A 12,041-nucleotide genomic window follows, 5' to 3' on the forward strand; every position below is an offset into this window, starting at 1 on the left:
TATGGTAATTCATAGGGAAGTTTTTGAGGAAGAAAAGAAGGTAGAAGAAGAAGAGAAAGTTGAAGAGCCAATTGTAGTAGCTATGGGTGATCAAGCAGAGAATCTGAAGGCTTTGATGGACTATTCTAAGCCTAAGATTAATGACATCCAGTCTAACATCATTAGACCAGCCATCACGGCTAACACTTTTGAGATCAAGTCAAGCACGATCCAGATGATACAGAACTCAGTTCAGTTTGAGGGTTCTTCTACCGAAGTCCCCAACATGCACATTAGGGATTTCATCGAGATCTGCGACACTTTCAAGTTTAATGGTGTGACTGAAGATGCTATCAAGCTGCGACTCTTCCCGTTCTTTTTGAGGGACAAAGCTAAGTGCTGGTTACACTCTCTACCGGCAGGGTCTATCATAACTTGGGAAGATCTTGCTCAAAAGTTTCTCACTAAAAATTTTCCCATGGCGAAGACTGGAGCAATCAAGAATGCTCTTACCCAGTTCGTGCAGCAAACTGGAGAATCTCTGTTTGAGGCTTGGGATCGATATAAGGAGATACTAAGGAAGTGCCCATACCATGGCATGCCCGATTGGATGATTATCAACTGTTTCTAAAATGGATTGGGTCCTACTTCTAGGCCCGTAATTGATGCAGCATCAGGAGGAGTCTTGTGGGCTAAGAGCTACGATGAAGTTTATGAGCTTACTAAATTGATGGTTGCTAATGAGTACCAGAATCCTACCCAGAGGTTGACTCAGGGAAAAGTTGCAAGAATTCTGGAGTTGGATGCAGCAACTGCTATCGCTGCCCAACTTAAGGCATTGACAATGAAGGTGGACACGTTGGCTAATTATGGAGTTAATCAAATCACTAGTGTATGTGAGCTTTGTGCTGTGCCCATAAGACTGATCAGTACATAATTTCTAGTGAATCAGCTAAGTTCGTGAGCAACTTCCAGCGATCGCAGCAACCTGTACCAGCCACCTATCATCCAAACAACCGCAATCATCCTAATTTCAGTTGGAGCAATGCTCAGAATACGGTTCAACCGCCTTATCAGCAGTATTCAGCTAAGAAGTATAACCCCCCTGGTTTTCAGCAACCACGGTATGCACCAAAACAACAACTCCAGTTGCATCAAGATAATGAAAAATCTGAATTAGAGGAGTTGAAGCTTATGTGCAAGAGCCAAACTGTTTCTATCAAGACCTTGGAAAATCAAATTAGGCAAATTGCCAATGCCTTGCTAAATCGTCAACCTGGTACACTATCTAGTGATACTGAAGTACCAAGGAAGAAGGAAGCTAAAGAGCAGGTAAAGGCAATCACTTTGAGGTCTGGAAGGGTTGCTAATCCTGAACAAACTCAAGAGTTGACTGAAAAAGCTGGAGCTGAGAAATAAGTAGAGCGGAAGGATGAAGAAGTGGGACCAAGGAAGACTACTGTTGAGCACACTCTGCCTGAGGGTAATACAGGGGAGAAACAAATCTATCCTCCACCGCCTTTTCCTAAGAGGCTGCAGAAGAAAAAGCTGGACAAGCAATTCGAGAAGTTTCTGGAGGTGTTCAAGAAACTTCATATCAACATACCTTTCGCTGAGGCTCTCGAGCAGATGCCTAGTTATGCAAAGTTTATGAAAGGTATTCTCTCTCGGAAAGTGAAGCTAGATGATTTAGAGACTGTCGCTCTCACGGAGGAATACAGTGCTGTGCTGCAGCAGAAGTTGCCTCTGAAGCTTAAGGATCCAGGATGCTTTACTATTCCATGTACTATTGGGAAAGTGTCTTTTGACATATGCTTATGTGACTTGGGAGCTAGCATCAATCTGATGCCTTTGTCAATCTTCAAGCAATTGGACTTACCTCATCCCAAACCAACTTACATGAACTTGCAGTTGGCCGACCGTTCTATTATATATCCGCGGGGTATTATGGAGGATGTCTTGGTCAAGGTGGATAAACTCATCTTCCTTGCTGATTTCGTCATTCTTGATTTAGAGGAAGATAAGAAGATTCCCATAATCTTGGGAAGGCCTTTCTTGGCAACTGGCTAGACCTTGATTGATGTCATAAGGGTGAGCTTACAATGCGTGTGTTGGATCAGGATGTGACATTCAATGTGTTTAATGCTATGAAATTTCCTACTGATAATGAGGAGTGCTTGAAAGTAGAGTTGGTTGATTCAGTGATCACATCGGAACTTGATCAAACGCTAAGGTCTGATGCATTAGAAAAAACCTTATTGGGAAATTCAGATAGTGAAGATGATGAAGGTGATGAGCAATTGCAATATTTGAATGCTTCTCCCTGGAAGAGAAAGATCGATATGCCTTTTGAATCTCTTGGAATGGAAGAATTGAGCAAAGCTCCTAATCGCCTAAAGTCTTCTATTGAGGAAGCTCCTACTCTTGAGCTTAAGCCTTTACCTGAATATTTGAGGTATGCTTTTTTAGGTGATGCATCTACTCTGCCTGTTATTATTGCATCTGACCTTTCAGGTACCGACGAGGAAAAGCTTTTGAGAATTCTGAGAGAGTTCAAATCATCCATTGGATGGACTATAATAGATATCAAGGGAATTAGCTCGTCTTACTGTATGCATAAAATTCTTCTAGAAGAAGGTAGCAAGCCTATAGTCGAGCAACAAAGAAGACTTAATCCAATAATGAAGAAAGTAGTGAAGAAGGAAATTCTAAAATGGCTAGACTCAGGGATCATCAACCCTATCTCTGTGGTAGGAAATGAGAAGAATGAGCTTATCCCTACACAAACAGTCACGGGGTGGAGAGTTTGTATGGACTACAAGAAGCTGAACAAGGCCACTAGGAAGGACCATTTTCCATTGCCCTTCATTGATCAGATGCTTGACAGGTTGGCTGGTCATGAATATTACTGTCTTCTGGAAGGCTATTCGGGTTACAATTAGATTTGTATCACTCCGAAAGATCAGGAAAAGACTACCTTCACTTGTCAATTTGATACTTTTGCCTTTAGACGAGTTTCTTTTGGTCTGTGTGGTGCACCAGCCACTTTTCAGAGATGTATAATGGCCATCTTTTCTGACATGATTGGCCAGAATGTGGAAGTGTTCATGGATGATTTCTCGGTCTTTGGCGATTCTTTTGATGAATGCTTGCAAAGCCTTGGACAGGTCCTTAAGAGGTGCGTTGAGACCAATCTGGTTCTTAATTGGGAGAAATATCACTTTATGGTGCGTCAGGGAATCATTCTTGGGCACAAAGTTTCTAGTAAGGGTCTTGAGGTGGATAAGGCCAAGGTGGGGGTCATTGAGAATCTTCCCCCCACCTATTTCTGTCAAGGGAATTCGCAGTTTTCTTGGTCACGCGGGTTTCTACAGGCGTTTCATCAAAGACTTCTTGAATTTAAAAGCCATTGTGCAGTTTATTAGAGAAAGATGTTCCTTTTAAATTTGATGATGAGTGCCTTGCAGCTTTTGAGACATTGAAGTAGAGTCTAATTACGGAACCGGTCATAACTACACCCGATTGGAATGAACCTTTTGAGATGATGTGTGATGCAAGTGATTATGCAGTTGGAGCAGTTCTTGGGCAGAGAAAGAACAACATTTTTCATGTGGTCTACTATGCTAGTAAGACCCTCAATGGTGCTCAACTGAATTACACTACTACGGAGAAAGAGCTTTTAGCTATTATCTATGGTTTTGAGAAATTTCGATATTATCTACTTGGGACTAAGGTGATAGTTTTCACGGATCACGCCGCCATTCGATATCTTGTCTCGAAGAAGGACTCTAATCCTAGATTGATTTGATGGGTTTTTTTGCTCCAAGAATTTAAACTACAGATCAAGGATAGAAAAGGAACTAAAAATGAAGTTGCTGATCATCTCTCGCGTTTAGAGAATCTTAATGCTACTTCATTGGATAAGACATTGATAAATGAGTCTTTTCCCGACGAGCAGCTGTTTAGAGTGCAAGAAGAGGAGCCGTGGTTTGCAGACATTGTGAACTACCTTGTTAGTAACATCATGCCTCCCGACCTATCTTATGCTCAAAGGAATAAGTTTCTACATGAAGTGAAGTGGTATATATGGGATGAGCCGTTTCTTTTTACACAAGAAGCTGACCAAACCATCAGGAGATGTATTCGTTACAGCGAAACGGGGGGGGGGATCTTGCGAGATTTCCACTCAACGGCTTATGGAGGACACTATGATGGAAAAAAGACAGCAACTCGGGTTCTTCAAGCAGGTTTCTTTTGGCCAACATTGTTTAAAGATGCTCATCAGTTCATTTTGAAATGTGATCGATGTCAACGAGTGGGTAATATGTCTAAGAAGGATGAGATGCCTCTTAGTGTGCTTCTCGAGGTTGAGGTCTTCGATGTTTGGGGAATTGACTTCATGGGGCCATTTGTCTCATCTTGCAATAATCAGTATATCCTGTTGGCAGTTGATTATGTGTCAAACTGGGTTGAAGTTAAGGCGTTGCCAACGAATGATGCGAAAGTGGTGCTTTATTTTCTTCACAAGCAAATATTCACAAGGTTTGGAACTTCAAGAGTCATAATCAGTTATGAGGGGTCGCATTTTTGCAATCGCAAGTTTACTGCTATGATGAAAAGGTATAATGTGAATCATCACATTTCTACGGCTTATCATCCTCAGACAAATGGTCAAGCTAAGGTATCTAACAGAGAAATCAAGCACATTTTAGAGAAAGTAGTGTGTCCATCAAGGAAGGATTGGTCTTTGAAGCTTGATGAAGCTGTTTGGGCGTATAGAACAGCTTATAAGACTCCATTGGGAATGTCGCCATTTCAATTGATTTATGGTAAGTGGTGTCATTTGCCCTTGGAGCTCGAGCATAAAGTATACTGGGCTTTAAAGAAATTGAATCTAGACTTGGATGCAGTTGGAAAGAAAAGGATGCTTCAATTGAACGAACTTGATGAATTTCGACTTCAAGCTTATGAGAACAATAAAATGTACACAGAGAAAGTCAAGAGGTGGCACGATCGGGGTCTAATACTCAAGAAATTTGTATCGGGGCAACAAGTGCTTTTGTTTAACTCTCATCTCCGTCTTTTTCCTGGAAAGTTGAAGTCAAGATGGTCAGGTCCTTTTATTGTCAAAACTGTGTTTCCACATGGAGCGGTGGAAATTTTTAAGAATGATCCGGGCCAAGCATTCAAGGTAAATGGTCAACGGTTGAAGCATTATTATGGTGATACGATAGTGCCATTTTATTGTCCACTTGATCTCGAGATTCTACGTCGAGCTAGCGACGTAAAAGAAGCGCTTCTTGAGAGGCAACCCAAGTATGTTGTACATTAGTATGTAGAGGAAGCAAGAAGAAAGGAAAAAAATCACAAAAGAATCAGAAAAAGAAAAGAATTTTAGGGCCAACTACAGAAGCTGGGCGCGCTCGCGCTGACCAAGCGCGCGGCCGCGCCATTTTTCCAGTAGCCACGGGTGCCCGCCTTGTTTTAGCGCGCGCCCGCGCCAGTTTTCCAGAAGTAAAGCGCGCCCGTGCCGTCTCAGCGCGCGGCCGCACTGGTCCCTGTTCGAAAAAAATAAATACCGCAGTACTATTAGAGAAAATCGGGATTTCAATTTCAAAATCAATTTTAACCCGATTTTTACTCTACCACATCCCATAATTCCCTCTCCCAATCAATTCCATTATTCCCATGATTCCCATAATCAATCCCACTTCTATTCCTTATCAAATTCACACCCCTCCACCTATAAATACATATACTTACATACATCTTCTCCACCAATTCATAAACTCTCAAACACATATTCTCTCTAAACAGTTAAGCTTTTACTCACTTTTATTCAATCCCCATGGCACCCAAAAGACAGATAACTCAAGTTGGAAGCAGCGCCACCGATTCTTCTACTGCGAGTGGTGTGAGGCCCAGGTTTTCTACTCCTGAGGCTGAGAAAGAGTACACGAGACTTCTCGCGAAACCTATTGCTAAGGAGAGAGGTTTTCTGCCATCTGGGAATGATGGTAAGTTCTTGGAGATGATCTTAGAGATGGGCTGGGTTCCTTTTTATGAGGCTCCCACGGTTGTGCCCATGAGTGTTGTGCGGGAGTTCTACGCTAACGCCAAGGAGGAGAAGAATGGTTTTTTATGGTGGTGAGAGGGAGGACTGTTGAGTATAGTGCTGAGGCTATAAGGACAGTGATTGATCAGCCTGTGAGGAAGGTGGGGCAGGATACCTAGAATGATAAGACTCCAGAGGACTTTGATCTGGATCTCATTGTTGCTACTCTGTGCCGGCCCGACACACACTGGAAGTTCAAGTGGGGCACAGCCGCCGAGTATTCTATATTTCCGGCGTCCGGTATGAACAGGTTTTCCTGTGCCTGGAACACTTTTATATGTTCTAATATCATGCCATCTTCGCATGTGCATGAGGTTACTGTTGAGCCTGCACGGTTGTTATGGGGCATTCTGCAGGGAGATTACATTAATTTGGGGATGGTTATCTACTAGGGTATTTTAAGGTTTTTGAGGGGAAGCACTACGGGGTCTATTCCGTATGCGTCTGTGGTGACGAAGTTGTGTATGGCAGTTGGTGTATATTGGCCCGCACATGAGCAGTTACAGATTCCGAGTGCTCCGATCGATAGCACTACTTTGGCTATGATGCAGGAATGGGATGGAGGCATGCCTGATCTGAAGGGGCTTGGATATTCTTTTGAACACCTACCAGGTGGGAGGCCAGCTGCTGGTCAGGCGAGCATGACTGCATGGAGTTCTCAGTTAGGAGATGAAGGGGGACCATCGCAGCAGCAGCAGCAGCAGGAGGCAGCAGGAGCAGATATGAAGCTGTTTTGAGCTCGACACAGTATAGGCATCTTGCACGGAGGATGGATGCGATGCATGACATCCACAGCCAGTTTGTACGCGATCTCACCCAGGAACTTAGGACTGCATTTAGAGCTACGGGAGTTGACATCCAGTGGCCAGTCTTTGGTGAGGATTTCGTGTAGGTATGCCTGATTTCTTACTATTACCTTTACTGAGGACAGTGAACATTTTAAGTTTGGGGGTAGTAGTTGAAGGAATATATTTGTGTGAGTCTCATATAGTTTGCATGTTCATGATAGTTTAATTCATATAATTACATATATTTTGTCATGTAGTTTTTTTATTTTTGGTAGTTTTTATGATAATTTGTTCATGTAGTTTCATGCATTTGCATTATATCATGATTCCCTTAAATAATTTTTCTGATTCATTGGTAATATTGATGCTAGTGTAGTGATGTTGTATTTAGTGATGTTGAGTCTTATTGGATTGATTTGCATGCTAGAGACACTTGTATTTCACTAAGTCTTATAGGTTGCTAGAGTGCTATATTGTAGTCATGATTTGTTGATTTATCGAGGTTTAATCGCTTGTTTATATTTAGAATTTAGGGTATTCTCTTAATAATAAAAGACATGGATATTTAAAAATTGGAGGAAATTGGATTTTAATGCTAGTTGTGTGGCTAGGTGTCAAATGGCTAGTAGTCGGCTCATATTTTTATAGGTAGTCTAGGGTTGAATGAGATGGAGCGAAATGCACTTATTCAGAAATTGAGAAAAAATTGAAAAAAAAGAAAGAAAAAAAAAAAGAAAAGAAGAAAGAAGAATAAGTGTTATGTATAATTGATCACGAGTGGGCTCTTTAGTACTCGAGTTATTAAGTTCTTAGGGGACTTTGTGCCTAGTGACCTAAGGCTTTTATAGTCTGGGATCCGCTAACCTAACGCTCGCTACATGGGTGCTATTGTATAAGTCTTTTGTGGACCTCACTCATTACACGATCAAATAAGCATATGTGTTTTGTCTTGTTTTAATAAAGCATGAATCCATGATTAACTCCGATATAAGAATTGAAGTGTTATAAGTTATGTTGAGTCTAGCTTTTATTCTGTTTATAAACCTGCGATTGTCTTGATGAGTAGTGAGTTATGGTTGTCGATCTAGTTACAATAGTATATTGTAAGCATTTGCACACACGCACGTCTCTGGTGTGTATATTGATTTGTGAGATTTGATGGATCTTTATGAGAATAATTGCATTTGCTGAGGTGTTGCTAGTTTATTGGTCTAGTTATTCTTTAGGGATCATTGCATTCATATTAGTTGCATTCATACATTTTATTTCTTGTTCTTTGAGTCTGTTTATGCTTGAGGACAAGCATCGATTCAAGTTTGGGGGTGTGTTAAGTGGCATTTATGACACTTATTTATGCTCTAATAAGCTTTGAGTTGGTGCATTTGTACTCAAGTTATTTGTGTTTTAACGTGTTTTCAACTGTTTTTGCATTTCAGACATTACTTTGAGAATCAGGTGAATTAGCATTGTTTTAATGCTAATATGGTGTTTAGGATGTGTTGAAATAAAATCTTGAAAGATTGGCTTGAAGCTGCAAGGAATAAAGAAGGAAAAAATAAAGTTTTTTGGCAGAAGGTCGGCGCGCCCGCGCTGATGTTGAGCGTGGCTGCACCAGGGAACAGAAAGTCAGCACGCCCGCGCTAGTGAAGCGCGCGACCGCGCTGGGTCGGGAGTTAAAAATCCTGATTCTTGTGCAATTCGAATTCTGGACTCCTGGGGTGCATGGACTTCTATATAAACATAACTTAGGTCATTTTTCAATATAGATATTCAGAAATTCAGAGTTTTGATGACATCAAGGAGGGAGAAGACGGCAAGAGATCTTTTGGCACAATTCAACAAAGGCGAAAACGATCTAGTTTATTCTTGTGAATCTTTGTTTTGAGTTGTAATTTGGATGCTTGTTTCTTGTTGTTTGAACCTATATTCTTGTGTATACTTTTGTTTATTTATTCGTATAAAGACTACGTTTTCCATATCATGTTTTCATTGGAACCCACGTTGGTGATGAGTTCGATTATGGGCTAATTGCTATCGTGGGATTCTAGCGGATTTATTTATGGATTTCTTTAGTTAATTTATTTGATGCCTTAGTGTGTGGTGATTGTATGATATCCTAGTTATGGCTGTGCTTATTCGTCTTATGAGCATCATGAACTTATAAGATAGTGTGTTAATTCTTAATGAAGCGAAAGTAAATTTAAGGATTTAGAACTTGCCATGCTAGCATAGGTTCATGTATTGTTATGCATGATTCGTAGGTAATTTTAACCATCTTACTTGCCCTATGTAATAAATATAGACAACTTGTGCGTAAACCGTTATGTTATCAAATTCTATAGACATATAGGGTCTCAATATAATTGGTGCCTATTTAGCTTCTATCTCTTTTGTGGATGTCTGGTAGAATGGTACTCGTGCAATGAAAGTTGGCATTTATCAGTTTTGTGTTATCTGATTAGTGTCATCACTATTGCATGCTAAGGTTGAGAATAAAGCTATTGAATGAAGTACTTAATGAAGTTAGAATCCCATGTCTGTCATATATATTAACTCAGTCTATCTTATTCTCGTAGTTATAATATTTAGTTAATTCATAGTTATAATCAACCCTAATTTTTTATAGTCTTAGTATTTAATAATAACCATACATTGTTGCTTAGGTGCGTAATTTAGATAGTTAACCAATACAGTCTCTGTGGGATCGAATTTGATTTATATCTTATATTACTTGTGAACTCGTATACTTGCGTGTAATATTAGCGCGTGTTTAGCGACTAACAGTCGGACCTTTTGAAATCCTGAAGCGTGTCGGCAAGGTAGCATACGAATTGGCGTTTCCCCTGCATATGGAGCATATTCATAATGTTTTTCACTTATCGATGCTTAAGAAGTATAATCCAGATTCCAAGCATGTAAATGAGTACGAGCCGATAGAACTTCAAGCAGATTTTTCATATTTAGAGAATCCGATAGAGATTCTAGAAGAAAGAGAGAAGGTGTTAAGAAATAAAGTAGTAAAGTTAGTAAAAGTGTTGTGGAGAAACCCAAGGGTTGAAGAATCAACCTGGGAGCTAGAAACTGATATGCGAGAAAAGTAACCTCATTTGCTTTCTTAGGAGATTCTGAGGACAGAATCCTTTTAAGGGGGGAAGGATTTAATATCCGGGATATATCGTGTAATTATTTTTATCAATAAATAAATACTCTGTGTTTATTACATGAATTTTGATGAATTATCTATTAAGTGGTATCTATTTTTGAAAGTTTAAATATGATAAAATTTGAGTATTTTAATTTGTATATTTCCAAAATAAAGTATAGATAATTGTGATATTTTTCTATTAATTTTTATGTTGTTATATGATTTTATTAAGGATTTATGGATTTAATAAATTATTTTTTCGCGTAATTATAAACTATTTTGTATAATTGGGAACCAACCGACTTCAATCGTTTGTACGTTTTTAGAACCCGGACGTCTCGGGAAAACTCCTTTCTAACCTAATTGCAATATTCCGAGCATTTTCAATGTTTTGACTTTTCCAATCCGGAGTACGGTTTTCCCTGTGCAGGTCCCGGCGTAAAATTTTCGATATAATATTCATTTCGGTAAATCGATAAAACCCGTATCCTTGAGAAACGAGATCTTTTGATTAAACTATTATATTATCTTCCCGTAATTCATGAAACCAAATCGCTGAGACCAAGTCAGTATTTACAAAATGCTTAGTTTTGGATAATTATCCTAAACTGGTACCGAATTGGATCGGTTTATATCAATTAAATATTATATTTTATATCTAGTATGATCCAACGGGCTACCAATATTCCGTAAATATAAATAGCCCTTACCATATTCTATTTTGTACAGATAATCATTTGCAAATAGTAAAATATATAAATTTTCAGAGAAAAACCCTAAATTCATAGTGTTCTTCGTAATCAAGCCCTAATTTCAAGGCGTTATCGATATCTGATTTTGGAGTTCAAGTAACCAAAATGAAGGTCTTGGAGAGTACTACCAGATTCTGTAACCCTTATACCTGCAGCATCAACCGGTATATTTCTATAAATTTATTTAAATTCGAATTATTTTGGATTTAATTATGAATTTTTAATTTTGATGTTGTTTGTGTGATTTGATGCTTGCATGTTGTAGAGAATTTGATTTTGATCATTTTGGTATGTCATAATAGTCATTTGGAGTTCAATAACATGTTCAAAATTAAGTTTAATCTTCGAATTATGAAATTAGGGTTTATAACCCGTATGAATGTTTTCAATTGAATTTGGAGATTTTTGATCTAGGGCTTATTGGATTGATTGGTTGATATGAACGTGTAGAGCTTGAAAAGAGGAATTGATTGGTGGTGGTCTCGTCTACAGACGATACCAGAGTTAGCCTGACCGAAGTAAAGAAGAACTCGTCATCCGGCGAGTTTTCTTCGAGCTTTTCCGGCCAACTCATGAGTTATCAATTCGATTTATTGCATGAATAGATTCTAAGTGTTCCAGAGTTGTGATCTGGAGGAGATGCTGGTGTGAGGATTCCGGGAACGTGTTCTCCGGCGAGACCCAGCATTTTCCGGCAAGGAGTTGTAAAAATTACAGTTTGGTACCTGTAGTTTTGAAAACTATGCAGTTAGGTCCCTGTAGTTTATGAAATTTGCAAAAATAGTATTCCTGTTTTAAAATTTAAAAAAATCATATTTTCTATTTATTTTAATTTCAGAAATTCGTTTTTAATTATTAAAAATTCCAAAAATCATTATTTTAATTTTAAAAATTATTTTTAATTCCAAAATAAATTTAAATTATTTAATTAAATAATTTTAGTTAATAATAAATTAGTTAAATGGACAATTAATTCGAATATTAATTATTTAATTGATTTAATTAATTATTAATCGATTTTAATTGATTATATAAATTAGATTTAATTTCTTTTTTGATTTAAAAATTCCAAAAAATAGTTTCGAGCTTTAAAATATTATTTTAAATTGTTTTAAAGGCTCGATAATTATTATAAATTGATTTTAAAGTTAGATTTGGGATTTGAACCCAGTTGTTTATAAATGATTCAACGATCCCTTTTAATTCTGAAAAATATTTAAAAAATCATATTAAATGTCTGAAAAAAATCATTTTAACCCCGA

The 12,041-nt window shown here is 38.4% G+C and overlaps 1 non-coding gene across 1 annotated transcript; it reads right to left on the minus strand.

The window, feature by feature from the left end:
• Nucleotides 1–472: 472 nt before the first annotated feature.
• Nucleotides 473–579, minus strand: LOC141722016 (small nucleolar RNA R71). Its single transcript, XR_012575053.1, has one exon. It is a non-coding gene; the product is annotated as a small nucleolar RNA R71 (small nucleolar RNA).
• Between the last annotated feature and the right edge of the window lie 11,462 nt (nt 580–12,041).

The sequence above is a fragment of the Apium graveolens genome, chromosome 4, assembly GCF_009905375.1.
Source record: "Apium graveolens cultivar Ventura chromosome 4, ASM990537v1, whole genome shotgun sequence".
In the NCBI taxonomy this organism is placed as follows: Eukaryota; Viridiplantae; Streptophyta; class Magnoliopsida; order Apiales; family Apiaceae; genus Apium; species Apium graveolens.